Raw genomic sequence first — 17,783 nt, forward strand, 5'->3', positions numbered from 1 at the left:
ACCAGTAGGACAGGGCCCACTATACAGGTACTTTTACAAGTCTGAGTTTGGATCTGCCTTACTATCCCCTGCCCCAGGCTCCTCATGTCAAAGTTTGGCTTTTACTCGGGCTCTGAGTAGCTCAGGGCAGTGAGAAGGGCTCGGCTGGGCACCTGTGCAGTGGCTGCTGCAGGACCTGTTGTTTCTATTCTGCCTCCTGTTCTTCTTCCAGCAGTACTGACATGAGGGAGACATAGTGGAGAACAATGCACAGCAAGGGAGAAACAGTCTCAATGCAGCAATGGCCAGGAAACCACTAAACATCCATATGGGGTGATTCTGGGACAAAGTTAAATGTGATAGAAACTTCTAGAATTTGCTCTTAGAAGGTGATATCTGTGCTTTCTCTTTGGAGAATCGTGGTGACCCACCTCCCCATTAAATCATCGTATGAATGCTCCCCTGTCTTACCTCCATCATGTGAGCATTCTTCACCTAACATCCACGACATAATGGCTGGGAGATTAAACACATGAACACAATACAAAGGTGCTATCAAATATTCTAATTGTATTTCAAGATAAGCTCAAAGCAATCAAGCCTGGATGGTCAGTGTGTTCCCTATGGTTAATGTGAATAACCAGTTGAAGTCAGAAAAATAATCTCGTGCCATTCTATATCTTTGTGGTACTAGAATGAAGAACAGCAAAGAAAGCTGTGTCCTATTGTGCAATAAAATGATTATGTGACAGAGAATTAATTAAACCCATGGCTCCCTGTAGTGAAAGCCTCATGCCTCTACCCCAGGGGATTGGAGGGACATGGGTCTGGAAGCAAATGCTGATGCAGGAAATAATCCACATACAGGTTAAGAGGATAAAACAGGTTCAGGAACTGTCATGCGTGAGCCTTCAACTTCTAAGAAGCAGATAGAACAGTCATGGAAAAACCCAAACTGCAAGCATTTTTCTCTGAGACCCGGGGTGTTTATTAGCAAGCACCAGACCACTCATGGGGTGCAGAACAGGTAGGCTAAGAGACCAATCTAAAGGATGCTTCCATCCAAAGATGCTTCCAACCAATGAGTAACAAGCATAACCTGAATAGGATGGAAACCACTTAACCCAACAGTTCCCTGTGTTTACAAACACCACACTATAATGTGATTTGCATGTTACACAGACATGTTTGTTGAACCACCGCCAGTGGTTCTCTAGGTTGATTCCAATTTCTGCACTCAGTAATCTCTTCTGGTAAAGTTCATAGAGCCATATAGGTTCTGGTACCAAACCAGGGTTGGTCATGTGCAAGGCAAGTTGGTCATCTGCAAGACAAGTGCCCTAACCACAGTAATAGCTCTTTGACCTCTGATATTTATAGAGCCCAGACATGACATACTAAAGGGAAAAGATCCTCCTGAAATTTGCATTATCATCAGCAGAGGGCGACATACTTCTCCCAGCACAGTCCCAATTCCCTTAGTTCAGTGCTTCTCAATTATTTTCTGTCATGCCCCCCCCCCCCCCTTGGGAGAAGAAAACATTTTTCGCGCCCCTGGCACGACTGTAAATAGTATCTTTATTAAAAAAAACTTTAACCTGCAAAACAAAAATATATAAAATAATTTGAGCTGATTTTTTAATCAGAGGTGATGTCTGGATTAATGGCTATAATGAGCATGTTTTGTAATGCACAGCTTTTTGAAGCGGGGTTTGAAGCAGGGCACAGCAACTCTCAGCTTCAGAGACATACAGAGACATAAGCACAGGGCTTAGCTTGTTATGACAGTGTTTGCTGAAATCAAATGCGCTCCCCTTTACAGAGCCTCACGCCCCTCCTGGGGGGCGCACCCCACTATTGGAGAACCACTGCCTTAATTCTAGGCCCAGCTCCTTAGTTCTGTGAGTGAAGGGAATGTAGGCTGCCTCTTCCACCAACCAGGCTAGCAAAACAGAATTTCCACTAGGAAAGCAAGAGACTCCATTCACAAGTTGAAGGCCATGCCTGGATCAGAGCAGGATCCATAAAATCCACTAGAACCACACATGACTGGTATCCACTGGCAGAAATAAAAATCAAAGTCGGCCAGTGGATCTCCATCAAATTTAAGAGATTATTACATGGCTAAAGAAACTTGGGCTAAAGTTAAAAGGCCACACCGCGGGGTTGGGGGTGGACAGTGCTTACTAACAGTGCTTACTACTTATTTTAGGGCTACTCCCTAAAATAGATAAAGCACTTCAAACTCAACCTCAAAGAAACCAGGAACCCATCAATAAATGGGGGGGGGGGGGTGGAGAGACAAGAGCACATGTTCCTGAAGATTTACGGTGCCCGGGAGGCATAGAAAATATCTTTCCTCATATCAGGGAAATGGAAGTCGAACTTTAGTGCTGTTCAACAGCATTACTGGTATTACTGTCAGTGATACTGCAAGCAACTTTCAATACTGCTGACCAGTTCCACTAACACTAATAATGCAGGCAGATTCTGTTGAACAGAAGGAAGCATCTCCATGTGGGCAGCAAGTGCTCCCCCATGCCCCAGGCCTGGCATGACATCCTCAAAGAATCTTGGCTGAATAGTGCACTTGTTGGTCTCCAGGACTGTAGGATTTGGAGCAAAAAGCATATCATTCCCCAGCTCTGAGCACCTTCAGTTAAGGGTGCTCAACAGGTGGATCCTGTTAGTGTGGAGTGTAGACGTCATTGCTCCTCTGTCTGCTCAGGGCGTGCGCAGGAAGCGTGGAGATGAGATACTTGTGGGGCTGGCAGGGAGACTTCCCCTGTGATGCATCAGCCCTGCTCTCAAGCTGAGAGATGCACTCTGCTTGCTGGAGAGAGAGGAGAAAGGGGAGAGAGAGGAGAAAGGGGAGAGAGAGGAGAAAGGGGAGAGAGAGAGAGAGAGAGAGAGAGAGAGAGAGAGAGAGAGAGAGAGAGAGAGAGAAGATATGGAGAGCAGCAGGAAAAAGGTTGCTTAGCTTAGAAGCCATGTCAGAAATGCACATGGTGATATGGTGATTAGCTCGTAATAAAGCTGAATATCTCCTGAAGCCTCAACTGACTGCCTGTGAAATTATTTCTCCGCTATTATCTTGCAACCTACAGACCCACAGGCCAAAGGGGCTGTAGGCACTGGGTCAAGTCAAGATAGGCCTCACCACAGCACTAGGACTTTATCATTAAGAATTAATACAACAGAATAGCAGGTACCACTGACTTCAAGTTCAGGGCTGAGTTCAGGCTGGAGCCATGGTGAGCTTGTCTGATACCTATATACTCGAGTATAAACGTACCCCCCTAATTTTACCCTAAAAATCTGGGAAAACTTAGTGACTCGAGGTAGAAAATGCAACAACCACTGGTGAATTTCAAAGATAAAGATATATATATATATATATATATATATATATAGTAATTGTTTGGGTATATATATATATATATATATATACCCAAACAATTACAATAATTGAGGAATCAGTAAAATAATAAATAAATAAGTAAATAAACACATGATTACATTTACAGTACATGATCGTTTGATGTACGGTATACCATTAATATACCACATTAACCCATATTATTCATGGCAACTTTAATAAAGTGAATAAACCATTTAAGACAGTAAATCATTATAAATAAATGGTTAAAAATCCTTAATTTGTATACTCCAAAACCCCTGATTATAAGGATTCGGGATTTATAAACATTTATTTACACGACTTTACTGTCTTCAGTGGGGTTTTCATTTAATTAAATGTACCATTGAATATTGTGGGTTAAATAGTTCAGTGGCATCCAGATCAGTTCAGCCACCTACCAGTTCAGTTCAGCTGTGGCTTGTGGACTGAGCTGAAGCACTGCCCCCTCCAGCAGATGGCAGAAGTCGATTGGAGACTACGTGTATTTGATGAATTTGATTAATTCAGTGCATACACACTGAATAAAATAACCCGTATGACCCAAGTATAAACCGAGTTCGGGTTTTTCGGCACAAATTTTGTGCTGGAAAACTCTATTTATACTGAGTATATACGGTATTTGGAATCATCGGAGAATAATCTTCGTAATGACGGGAAAGATTCTTGACGCAGAGCCTTCTCCCATCTGGTACTGCCAGAGGATTTCGTCCACTTGTGATGCCACTGGAATCTGTGATGTGATTTCACCACCCCCACCCCCACACACACATATGTTACAGCCATTTGTAGACTCACCAGAGACTCACAATGGGATGCTATTTTGTGTAGGCAAATGGGAGGCCAAACATTCTCATGTGGCAGCTATATTGTGTCGTCTGGCTTTCCAGCCTGGTTCTGTTGATTGTGTGACCATTGTCACTCCATGTAACCGTGCCTTGACTCTTCTGTCCTCTTGGACAGCCAAGCGTTTTTCGCATTCAGATTCAAGCACATGTACAACATTTGCAATCTGCCTGGCATGTCTGTGCGAGCTCACTGGCTGCAGTATGTGCCACCGGTCAGGTCCTGGACCTTCTCAGCATGCCTTGGCTCTCATGGTCCCTGCACAGACCCAGACAGCCAAAACCTTGCCCAGGAGAGAATTTGCAGGGGTGTGGAGTGAGACCTGAGTCCTCTGGGCATGGCTCGTTTCACAGGCTTCATGGACCTTCCAGCATCTTGCACAACCTCCTGCCACAGAAGTCTACATCCTGACTTGCTCTCAACTACCAAGAGAGACCAAGAGGAGAAAAGGTGGGACATAGGGGTAGCACATGGAGTTTTTGTGGAACCTCTGGGATAGTGTCCAGTAATGGTGAGAGGGCCCTGCGGGGCCAATGCAGTTCCCCTGGTTTCCTCCTTCAGCTTCTTTTGCTTTGGAGAAGTGGAGCTCCAGGATACAGCTGTAATTGGGCTCCTGGGCTGCTCCCTGAAGGCCTGGTATGTCCACCTTGATCCCCAGGGAAGTGGGTGTAATTGCTTCTGATGATGGTTCAGGGAAGGACCAGCAGCAGAGTGTCCAGCTGGGGATGCTCCATGGAGCAGCCCTCACTGAAGCATCGTTGGGGACAGTGAAGGAGCAGAGATCTGGTATGCATGTGCATAGTCTGACCTTGGCATGACCTTGGGAACCTGTCCGCTGAGCTATGTGTCTGCAGCTGCAGAGGGAAAACTTGTATGGATTTAATAGGCTGGACAGTGTCCCCCAAAGAATGAGAAGGGTATCAGTGACCTCTCGTCCTAAAGCTGCCTGGCCTCACTAATCAGCTTCAGTGTTGGTGCTCTCAGGTGCTGGTGTCAGAGAAACTTGGAACTTTCCGAGTCTCTTTGTCTTTCTATCCCAATGCTACAGGTGGCCCCAGGCACAAAAGCCAATGTCTTGGTTCCTGGGACCTGAACCAGAAGCCACAAGGCACATGCCATGAGTCACCAGCTATGAGCCATAAGCCAGGAGTGGCCAGCCAACAGCCACCTACTATAAGTCACGAGCCACAGCCACAAGCCATGGCCCATCCTGACCATTAGCCCCAGGAGATTCATCCAGATACTCCTTCTTCCTCTTCAGACCTCACTCTGGCTGCTGCTTGTGGCTTTGTGGAGCTGTTGTGGGTGTGAAGAGAGGAAGAAATTTCTTCCTTGTCCAAAGGTTTTTGGGGCTGTAGTTCTGCCTAGTGCCTCTGGTAGTGTGGATACTCACTGTCATACTGGAGAAGTGACCAAGCCCCCACTCTCCAGTGGAAGGGCAGGAGGAGGCAGGAAAGACACACTGGCCTAAGATACCTCCTTTCATGTATTCTTGTACTATGATGAATAAAAAAGAAGCTATGAACTCCTCCAGCATTCTTGACCAGGAGATGGAGAATGCTACAGAGATGGTGCCTAGTCAGAGTTTGAGATGAGAGGGTGCTGGATGTGGTTGAAACAGTGGCATGTGGAGGCACCTCAGTATCAGAGCAGATGGGACTGTGTACACTGGGAGGTGGGACTGTGAGTGCAGGGAGTGGGGCGGTGCACATGGGTGGTTGTGACTGTATACAAGGGGACATGGGTGGGGACACTGTGCACATTGAGAGGTAGGATATACACACAGGGAGCTGGGATTTTGCACATGAGGAGATAGGACTGTACACACAGGTTGTTGGGACTGTACACGTGGGGAACTGAAACTCTGCTCACAAGAAATTGGAACTTGCACATGGGGACCTGGAACTTTCAGAAGGGAAGGTAGAGCTGTACACACGGTGAGGTGGGACTGTACACATATGGAGAAGGGACAGCACACATGGGAGCTGAGAACGCACACAAGGAGGTGAGACTATACACATAGGATGGAGGGACTATACATACAGTGAAGTGGGTTTGAACACATGGGGAGAGGGAACTGTGTACACGAGGAGGTGGGATGGGGCACACCGTCTTGGTATACACTGTATACGTGGAGAGGTGGGTCTATACACAAGGGGAGCGTGGACTGTGCACTCGGAGAGCTGGACTGTACACACTCGATGGTGAGATTGTTCACATGGGGAGCTTTGACGTGCACATGGGAAGGTGGGACTGCACAAAATGCAGATGGACTATGCACACTGGAAAATGGAACTGTGCACATGGGGATCTGTGATTGTACACGTGGGTGATAGGACACTGCACGTGGGGTGGTAGGATTATTCGCACAGTGCTGGGACATCACACAAGAGCTGGGACTGTGTACATGGGTAGGAGGGACTGTGCACACTGGAAGGTGGAACTGTACACATGGGGTGCTTGGCTGAGTCAGAGGCCCCTAGAGTGTGGCTTGCATATTTCTGGCAGTTCTGACATTCACAATATGTCCATCACCCCCCAGTAAGCAAAGAAGATGCACATGGCAGTGGCCTCACAGATTCATGCAAAGTGCCATTTTGTTCTGTGGCTGCTGGCACTGGGAAGTGTCTAGTTCTACAATTCTGTGTTATCCCCATAACATCCCAGCAGCAATCATAAAAGGGGTTCGCTCCTCTTAGAAAGACCTTAATCAACTGTCATTGGCTGGCAGTTTGGCTGTTGGTATAAAACCTGCCCAGAGTGAGGTTTGGGTGGGAGTTGTGAAGTGGGAGTGCAAGGTGACAAGTTTGGAGAGGAGTTTGTGGAGCAGCAGAATGGAGAACAGTTTGTACTCCTGGCTGTGGCTTGCTCTCTGATTTCTATGGGACTCAGCTTTATTTTCCTGGATGGTTTATCCTTTTACCTGTTTACCTGTTCCTTGTACTTGTACCTCAATCTGACTTTGTCATGCTCCCAAACCCAGCTCTCTCTCTCTCTCTCTCTCTCTCTCTCTCTCTCTCTCTCTCTCTCTCTCTCTCTCTCTCTCTCTCTCTCTCTCTCTCTCTCTCTATCTATCTCTCTCTCCTGTCCTAGAGGTTTATAATAAAGCCCCTAGCCTCTTTACCCTCCCTGTTTATTAAAACAAACTTAAAGAAACATCTTGCTCTCTCAGCATTTGGCAGGTCAAGGGCCCCACAGACTCTGGCAGACATGAAGCCCCAAGAATGATGGCAGCTCTGCAGTCATGGGGCTCTGCAGAACAATTATAGTCCTTAGGCTGAGGGACAAGTACCCATCTATATACCCATGTCTGAGCAGCCCCTGAGCACAGGCATCAGTGATGGGGTGGCCTGGGAGTCAGCAATTCTACAGGATGTGGACAGAAACTGGGGCATCCCACATCCTGTAGGGCACAGAGATACTGACATTCTCTGCCTTGACTTCCTTATGTTGTCAGCTCCAGTTCCATCTAAGACAGCTCTGGGACACTCCCAGACCCACACAGTGATCAGTGTACATAGGACCCAAGAACTAGCCTATAGGCCTATGGACTGGGAATGGAATGGCCAGTGAGACTCCAAGCCTCCTTGAAAGACCCAACTCAAATAATTAAAGAAATAATGATGAATAACTAAGTCCCCTCCTCACAGCCTCCTCTCGAGTATAAGTGTCCCAAGCTTAGTCCATGGGTATATGGCTGCCCCTGGGCTCTGTACCACCTGGGAACTCTGGATCCTAAAGGGGTTCTCTTGTAGCTCCAATGTTTCCTCCAACTCTCACCTTGTCTACAGTCTATCTGTCCTTCTCACCTTTCCAGCCCTGCTTGGGGTGACCCTGCAGCACAGCCCTGGCATGTCCCCAATCTCTGCCTCTGAGGCATCATTCCCTCCTCTGTTCTCTCCTGCTACCCAGTTCTGGCTGACCTCCTGCTCTCTTCCCTCTGTGTTGGGGACTTTGTTATGATGGAGGCTGGCTCCTTCTCGACAAGCAATGTGTCAGGACATGGACAGTCTAGCACAGAGAGGAAGTGAGAGGACAAAATGCTGTGTGGCGTGAAAGGGGTGCCTTGTCTTGCTTTCACAGAGGCTGATTGAAGAGGTGACTATTCCATCTAATGCTCCTGGCTTTTGAAGGTGGGGTGCCCATGGACTGAATTTAGGGGTCTCTCACTGCCTCAGCACCCACGACTTCTGCCTCAGAGCCACCAGAAGTTCTGCCCAGAGATCGGATCTGAAGGTCCTTTCATTTTAGCCCCACCAATATGCTAGGCAGACAAGCCTCCCTGCTGGGGCTGAGTAGCAGCTTCCTCTGGAGCCTTCATTATGCAGACGAGCACTTGATGAGAAACATGGCGCTGGGAAATTAATGATCTCGCAGAAGTGTATAACTGAATGATGGTCTCATGTTCTGAAGGGGCCAGTGTGAGTGGCAGGCCAGCTCCTTCATTGCTATAGGCAGCTGTAATCAGGGCAATGGGATAGGGCTTTACTTTAGGGCAATGGGAATTGATTGAAGATAGCAGCCAATTAAGAGAAAAAGTAAAAATGATTGGCCAGAAGGATAAGGAGAGCTTTAATTCTTAGATATAATGACTCCATTGATGGTGGGGATGGAGTTGTTTAAAATGCCGGATTGTTTTAGCTGCTCTGCATTTTTCCCATTGCGTGAAGAGAGTTTTCTCTCTCTCTCCCTCGGAGGCTGCAGCCTATGAGGTTCTGTACATTTCCATTATAAAAAATATCCAAAATCTAAACTTCCACCTTAATAGGACATGGGGAGAGAGACAGTACAGTGGGCAGGGCACCGGCCTTGCACCTGGCCCACCTAGGTTCAGTCGCAGGACTCCACACGTCTCCTTAGTTCACCAGGTCTGATCCCTGAACACAGATCCAGGAGTAAGGTCTAAGCATTGTTGGGTGTGCCCCCCCCAAACAAAACAAAACAAGAATGATAGAGAATGAAGACAAAAATAAATGCAAGTTAGGAAGGACGGGAGGGCGGCTGGTGACTCTGCTTATTTGATCTCTTCAGAAATGAACACAGGCAGTGAAGAGGGCCCAGATCACAGTTCCCACCATCCATAGAGCCTTTTCCTGACACTTTCTTTCAGCACACCTGGGAAACAAACAGTGGCTTTTGTCTGGGGGGGGGGGGTGCCTTTTGAAATCATCCCCTCTTGCCTGGGGTAGAAGTTGGGACCTTCTCATTCACCTGTTTCATCTGATTGGGACCAGGAATAAAGAGACTGTGGGCTCCATGATCAGCATAGTCTCTCATAGTCTAGCATCTCTTTCTTTCAGGGAGATGGGAGAAGCCCTCAGCTGTCTGCTGCCATAGTCTGCTTCACTCTTCTCCCTGCCCCTTTTTCTTCCTGCTCATTTCCATGACCGGAAATGGTCTTTATATGATTAGGGTAGGGGGTCCACAGCTCTGAGCAAAGGTAAAGCCCTTTCCCTGCCCTTCACTAATAAATATGTGACTGAAGGGATAAGGGTGAAGGCCAGAAGATGATGTTTACACATGAGCATATGAAACCAAGCAAGGAGCAGACAGTCTTCCCAAAAAAACCCACTTAGATTTAGGCTTCAGAATGCAGCAGTGAAGGATGGTAAGAGGCCAGGGGCATGCCCAGGGGTTGGAGGCTGATGATGCACCTCAGCAGGACTCTGCTGTGAAGGGCTTATTCTCCTAAAGTACCAACATCCTGATCCACAGTCACCTCAGTGAATTCAATGTGCATCTAGGGAGAAATTGAGAAAGCCTGTGGTGGGTTAGAAAGAAGCAGAGTTGAGAACAGAAGCCTCTGAATATTCAGTAGTAACAGTTGCTTGAAGAACAGGCAACTCTGTCAAAGCGATGTGAAAAGTGCTTAGATTGTCTTTAAGTTCCCCCAAAGTTCGAGGAAGCTCACGTCATGCCTGGAGGTGAGGAAACAAGAGTTGAGAGTCCATAGACCCAGGATCAAAGACATCAAACATCCTGGGCAAATAGCACCACTAACTGAAAGACACCAAGTCAGATGCTTATCTCCAATCTTACATCATGTGTTGAACTCACTTGGGAAAGGGCTTGACAATGGTTCTAAAAATATCGCTTCAGCACAGGGCCAGAGTGATAGCGATTTGGTAGGGCGTTGACCTTGCATGCGGCCAACACAGGACAGATCCCGGTTCGATTCCCAGCATCCCATATGGTTTCCCGAGTCTGCCAGGAGCGATTTCTGAGCTAAGAGCCAGGAGTATCTCCTGAGAGCTGCCAGGTGTCACCCCCCCCCCCTCCCCAGCCCTCCAAATAATAACCAGCACAAAGAACAGAAGCTGACTATTTGGTCCTTCTCTATTCTTGGTCTTCTTCACATGAAACTTGGGAGGTTGAGAGTCAGGTTTGGAAGCAAATATGTGAAAAGCCCTTTGGATCCCAGGACCATGCAGGGCAAATGTCACTGCTAATGCCAGCTGTGTTGATGTGCCTTGGTCACAGCCAATACTGAAGTACGAGTGAGCTAAGGATGTAACAGTAGCCCCTAATCCCACCAGTGAATTCTTCAGAAAAAGCTGAGCCTGGGGTCTGTTTGTGATTCAACCTCTTTGTCCCCCAACAGCACCTGTCCCTTCACTTGCTTGTCTTTCTGAACGATGCTTTGGTGCTAGGAAGGGTCATCCCTAGTTGTCACCACCATATTCCCACAGGATTCTAGAACCTGCCACGGTCAAATTCAATTCACACTCAATCAGCTCTATTTTATGGACTCAGAAATAGTGTTAAACTGCTGCCCTATGTCACCTTCCCAGTCCATCTGTGACTCAGAACATAGGAGCTTTGCAACAGGGTCAAATGACACCTGGGCAAAGCTAGATTGAAATTGCATTTTCTTCTGTCTTCCTTGTGTTGTCTTGCAGGCTGTCACTGACAGTGTTCACAGGAACCAGCTCTTTAGAGCAGTGTGGTGGGTGGGTAAAGAGGCTGAGTGGCTAGTGTCCAAGCAGGTGTTGAGGCAGGAGTGTCTGTTTTCAGCAGCTTGCATAGAAACTGAGGGCCTAGGGCTGAAGAAGTCAGAAGGCCTTTGCAGATCTGATGGGTGTTTAAGGTGACCACGTGTTGCATGAGAGTACCATCTTGGAGGCTGCCAGGGCAGGGGCTGAGTCCAATATGTGCCCAGAAGCCCTTCTGTGGGAGTACAATGATTGGGGCTCCCCCTCTGATTCCCAGGATGAGAACAGGAAACTCCTCTCTGATCAGTCACAGCCAACAGGCATGGAGGACATTGTCTATCTCCTGGTCTGTGGTCATCACCCCAGGCCCTGCTCCACTCTGTCCTCTCTGCCATCAGCTCTCTTCCTGTGCTCAGAACCAAGGCACTATCTTCACTCCAGCCCTCAACCCTCAGTGTATTCCAGTCAACCTTCTGTTTTCACCATCTTTTGATGGATCCTCAGAGGCCCTAGGGATTAGTCTTCCAGGGGACCCACCTCTCTTCTCCCTCTCATAAATTCTTCCCTGTAATTGTTCGCTGCTGTGAGTCACATGACTAGAAGCAGTTTCTTGCAAGACATTCTCAAGGACCCAAGTCAATGAATCCTGATAATTAAGCACGTCGCCCATTTTCTCCCTTGAAAAAGAAAAATTGGTATTGAAGCACAATAAATCTTGCTTCTTCCCCTTAACTTAAACGGAGGCTGCTGACAGAACTAGGGGCACAATTTTTATAATACTGTGTGTGCAGATGTCAGCAATCGTGAGCAAATTTATGTCAAATAATGGCACAGTTGCAGCTCTGGAATCAATCACGACCCAGAACATTTATCTTGGGAACCCCCTTGGATCCTTTTCTTGGATCCCCCTGTAATGAATCACCTGGTAGATGGAACCCTATAGAGAAACTGTCCTGGAGATTCTTCTTGGGGTGAAAGTTTCCACAACACCATTCCAGAGATGAGGAAGGACAGCACAAAGAGGGGTGATCACTAATTGGAATTGACTCTAGGCTACCCCTGTCCCTCACAGAGAGCTCTGGTTAAAGGAGAGATTTCCTATCAACATTGTGTTGCTTCTGCAGCATACCTTAACCACAGTTTATCTCCTCCCTGGCTAGGCTTCTGCTATGTCCTATCACCCTGCATGTATCCCAGTTCCTCTTGTCCTGTATAACGTTATTGGGAAAGAACAAAGTGTCTCTGGTCATCTGCCTGGGGGAACTTTGTCCTGCATGCATCCGAAATTGAATCTTACGGAAGTTGAATCTCTCTGATTGATTGTTGGATTACTGGTCCTACCCTTATTAATATTCATACTCCACTCTAGGGTGTGATCTGGTGATGGGATTATTAAATTATTCCCTACTTGGTATTCCTCTCCCACTCTAGGGTGTGTCCTGGTTCTTGTCTGAGAAAGGCAGGTGCTCATTTTTCCATCTTCCTCCGCTAAGTTGTTTTGCTTTTCTTTTTAAATAATATCTTTATTTAAGCGCATGATTGCAAACATGTTTGTAGTTGGGTTTCAGTTATAAAAAAGAACACCCCTCTTTCACCAGTGCAACCTTCTCACCACCAATGCCCCCATCTCCCTCTTCCCCTAAGCCCTGCCTGAATTCGAGACAGGCATTCTATTTCTCTTACTTACTACCATTGTTATGTTAGCTGCTAATGTAGTTATTTCTTTCTTAAGAGCAGAAGGCTTGTATAGTGGGATTCCTGGCTTGAGTGCTAGTTTTCCTGAACCCATTCTTGCACCTTTTCACTGTGTGGATTATTTCCTGCATCAACGTTTGCTTCCAGACCTGCATCTCACCAGATCCTCATTTTGGAACCCTGGGCTCCACTAGCAACTAATAGAACCAACACAGGTTCCCAAGTTTTCTCTTGCTTTCTGGTGTCAGAGCTGCTGCCATATCTGGTAATGGGCTAGTGCTGTCTGTGCCTCCATTTATTCATCTCCCGGACAGAGAGACAATTCACTTATTGAATTGCTTGGTTGTGAGAAGGAACAAAAGAGAAATGGGTTTCAGGATATGGGGTGTAGGAACCAGCCAGTCATGCTCTAGCAGGCAAGAGCTCTGGACCCTTGTCCAATGACACAAAAATCACAGGGACATTTTCTTCATATCTCAGATACATTGAAACCCTGTGACGTCCCCATGCCCCCCAGCCTGGATCCCAGTGCAGGTGATACAGTTCTAGGCTATGGGGACCACATCACGCCAGGTGTCTCTTAGTGTCAAGCAGGACCTGTGCTCTGCAAGGAGCTGCCTGTGTCTTTATATCCCCACTCCTGACCCTTGCTATCCCTTCCTACAGCTTCATCCCTTGTTCCTGTCTGCATGCCCCCCTTATTCTTCCCTGTACACAGTTATGCCCTCCTTGTCCACATACTTGAGCTGCTTCTGTCCTCTGCCATCCTGGTGGGAACAGGCTCTGTCACCGCTTGCCTGCCTGGGGACAGCTGCTGTGCAAGTTCCTGTGACTTTCATGCTCCTGGCCCTGTGCCTTTACTAACCCACAGCAAGGGGCATGATTTTGGCTCTTGTGTCAAGCTTATTCTATTTGTCCAGATTTTATAGACTGTCTCCACTAGCGACTGCCCTGTCCTGCTATGAAGGAGTGGGGATGACTGGTAATAAGGGCCCTTTTTGTGATTCCCCCAACTAGTTCCTGAGGTCGCAACCTGAGCCTTGGTGTCTTATACCCCATCTCACATCCACATCACCTTTGGTCTCTCGTTGCTGTTCAGTTCCAACAGTTCTTTGTGAGATGGATTCTGAGTATATCCTCCCTGCAGGAAGCTGGTCTTAGTGTGTCATGGGTGAAACACATGAGTACTGGTGCTGTCCCTGAGACAGGGTCAACATCCCCTCTGTTGAATTAAATAATTAATAATGGTGGTGGATGGTGAAGGATTTCTCTCTGCCACCCCAGGCCACATGGCTCCGCAACCCCCATCCAGCCGGCGGGTCCCAGGCCCAGGTGAACGGCGGAATTAGACTCATCCAGAGACAGGCATCAGGAAGCATCAACTTTATTTATGCCCTATTCACCACATGTGTGTGGCCTATCTCATAACCTTTCAAGCATTCAGCCATTCTAGGCTAGCCCTGCCTCTTAACTCCTTTCAGCCATCTCCCTTTGACCTCCATCCTGGTCAAAGACCAAAAGAGGCAAAGACCCAAAAGCCAGAGAGCCCAGCAGGGCAGAGCCACCCTGATCCCCTGGCTTAAAGGTTTATCTACCTATTCCAAAACCCCTCCCAGGAATGGGCGGGGTCTTGCAGGTAAGGTCACACCTAATATTCAGTTCCCAAGACCCCTCCCAGAAATGGGCTGGTCTCAGATAGGTACACCTACACCCTCATCTCTCCCGTGTTTTTTCCCCTCATTTCCAGGTGAATATACTGCTGTCTGTGAATGCACACAGAAAATAGCTGGGAAGCACAAGTGAATGCCTAAAGGAGGGGAAGTTCCCGATTCTGGGTCCTGGTAGAGATGGCACCCTTGTCCTGCAGGCATGACTAGTTGCTCCCAGAGATCATGATGTAGGATCACTCTGTCAAGGTGATCAACAGGATCAGCCTTAATGGGACATCATCATTTCCTATTCCCTAAAACCCTCTTCTGCCAAGCTCAGATCCTTCTTCAAAGACCTGTGCCCCAAACAAACCTCCACTTCCTCCAAAGAACTAAAACTACTTCCTCAGCGCCTGTCTCTGACTTGAGCTTGAGCCCAACTCTCAAATGCAGCATTCTTGTCTTCTTTTGTGTGTGTGTGGGGTGGGGGGGGGAGAAGGGGGTTTGAAAGGCCTGGCCTATTTCAGGGATCACTCCTCCTGTCACTTCTGGCAGTACTCGTGGTATGCCATGTGGTGCCAAGGATCTAAATGGGTTGTAGGCAAGCACCTTTCTGTATTCTCTGTAGTCTGATAATGTTTCCTAAGGCAGCTAGCTGGCCCGCTACTGACCAGTTGAGCAATCTATAGCACCCAAGTTACTGGCAATGGGAAGAAGTTCAGGCAGAGAAATAAGCAGTGACTGTGTCTATGAACTAGAGAAAAAAGGCAGGGGATCCATATAAGCACAGAACCAAAGAACCCTCAGCAGAAGCTCTGAAGTGGCTTCACAATCTCCCTGGGACTAAGTTGATTCCAGTAGCTCACTTGTGAAAGGTTTCCTGGCTTGGACAGTACGACCTTGCCCCCTGCTGGCCAGACTAAGTCACCACACCCGGAAACAGGAGGCAAATAAGGCCTAATGTCCTTTGTGCTCCAGCCCTACTCTCTTCCTCCTTCCTTCTCCTTCTCTCTCCCCTCTCTCTCTCCAGCCTTTCCTCCTTCTCTCCCTCCCTTCCCCTGCCTCCCTTCCCCTCACACCATTCCTCTATCATTCCCTCTCTCTTCTCCGTCCTTCCCTCCAAACCCATCACAAGTATCCTGTCTCTATATATATATCCTTGCCTTAACCACCTCCACCCTCACCCCCCCCCACCCCAGGGCCTCCTCCAGTCTCTGGGTGAGGGATAGAGGATGGCAGGACAGGGTGCCCCACAGCCTCCCGCCGTTTCAGCTGAAAGCCCATCCATATCTGACCTGTGCCATGAACTAATCATTTGGGTCATTTAGGTTCATTCAAAACCCCCTCATTTCTGAAAACAAAGTAGGACACTTGAACTATCTGAAGAGGGGTGAGGGAAGGAAATTCCCCACTGGTACTTTTCATAAACAGTCTTGTGTGTTTTAATTGTTGTTGTTTTGGGTGTGGAGAAACTGGCGGAGCTGAGGGAGCCAGATGTAGTGTTGGGGATAGATAACCCCATGCCCGAGGTGCTTGAGAAGTCAGGTGAGGGAGGCCAGCCCAAGAGGACAAATTCATGATCACAAAAGAATGTAGACTGTCTCCAGAAATGGAGGGACCCAGACGGAAACCCAACACTGCTGCCCATCTGATGTCCACTGTGGTGGATGGTGTGTCTTCCTGTTCCTTTGAACATTTAAAAATAGAGAAACATGTGGTTTGAACATTAAAAATAGACTGAAACTGTATAGGTGTAAGCAGAATGATCTCATCAGAGGAACTGGGTTCTGTCTTAGAGATTTAACGAACAGCCACATTGCACCAGAAGGGGTTCACTGCCATCCGTTACTCCTCTCTCCCAACCCTACTTATACATGTCTGTTTCACCAACATCACAAAATGTTTTCTTTCTCCAACTGTTCGTTTAAGAGAAAGTGTTTGTTTGGTTTTTGGGCGGAATGATGGGGGCCACAAATGGTAGTACTCAGGGATCATTCCCGGCGATGCTCAAGCATAGACTTGACAGGGATCAAACTGGAGCCGAAGGTAAGTGCTCTAACCCATGTACTACCTCTCTGGCTCATCAAGTAGGTTTTATTTGATGTTTGAATATAAATTGGTAAACAACTTCAATGGTCTACAAAACAAACACAAAGGGGAAAGATATGAAATTAAAGGCAGGAAATGTTCACCATCACCCCTGAAAACCAGAACATCCACCAATGCCATCTCTCTCCCACTGTGGGGTTCTGCCCTTCTGTCTTTGTGTTCTGAGATGCTCAGACACTGAGATGTGGGCACCTACCATGCAATGGTTTGTGCATATAAACTAGACTGTTGTTGGATTCTGATATTACGAATAAGTTCTGCCGCAAACTTGTTACTGGATACCTATTAGTGTGTAATCACTTTCTACTGTGTGAGAGTGAGTTAGGTTCTGTTGAATGGAAGATCCTTTCAAGGAATCTCTTTTTTCACTGCCCAGTCCAAGGGCCTGGGAGGCAGGAAACTCAGGACAAGGGGAGTCTCAGTTTCTAACAAGACACCCAGAGCTGCTGGCTGCTCTGTCTTCTCCTGGAGCCTAGCATAAGGTCTGGAAAGCAGCTGAGAGGAGGGACAGCTTTTAGTCTTTTAGCACCTGCATCCCTCCAACGTGTCCAGAAATTTTAATATGGGCCCGGAGAGATAGCACAGCAGTGTTTGCCTTGCAAGCAGTCGATCCAGGACCTAAGGTGGTTGGTTCAAATCCCAGTGTCCCATATGGTCCCTCGTACCTGCCAGGAGCTATTTCTGAGCAGACAGCCAGGAGTAACCCCTGAGCACCACCGGGTTTGGCCCAAAAACCAAAACAAAACAGAAATTTTAATATATTGCTTATAGCCAGAGAGTAAATTCAGGGTAAGGAACTTGCCTTGAATTCTCAGCACCATGTAGGGCTCTCCAGTTATGGGCCATCCAGCTAGTCCATAACGCAGCAAGGCATGAGCTGCACCTGAGCCAGAAACTGGAGTGATAGCACAGCAGTAGGGTGTTTGCCTTGCAAGCGGCTGACCCGGGACTGACCTGGGTTCGATATCTAGCATCCCATATGGTCCCCTGAGCCTGCCAGGAGTGATTTCTGAGTGCAGAGCCAGGAGTAACCTTGAGCACTGCCGGGTGTGGCCCAAAACAAACAAAAACACCAAATAAAATAAAATAAAAACCCTCTAGCACTCCGCTGGACTGAGGAATACCAGGAGAGGGACTCATCTTCAGAACACCCAC

Source organism: Suncus etruscus, chromosome 7, assembly GCF_024139225.1.
Source record: "Suncus etruscus isolate mSunEtr1 chromosome 7, mSunEtr1.pri.cur, whole genome shotgun sequence".
In the NCBI taxonomy this organism is placed as follows: domain Eukaryota; kingdom Metazoa; phylum Chordata; class Mammalia; order Eulipotyphla; family Soricidae; genus Suncus; species Suncus etruscus.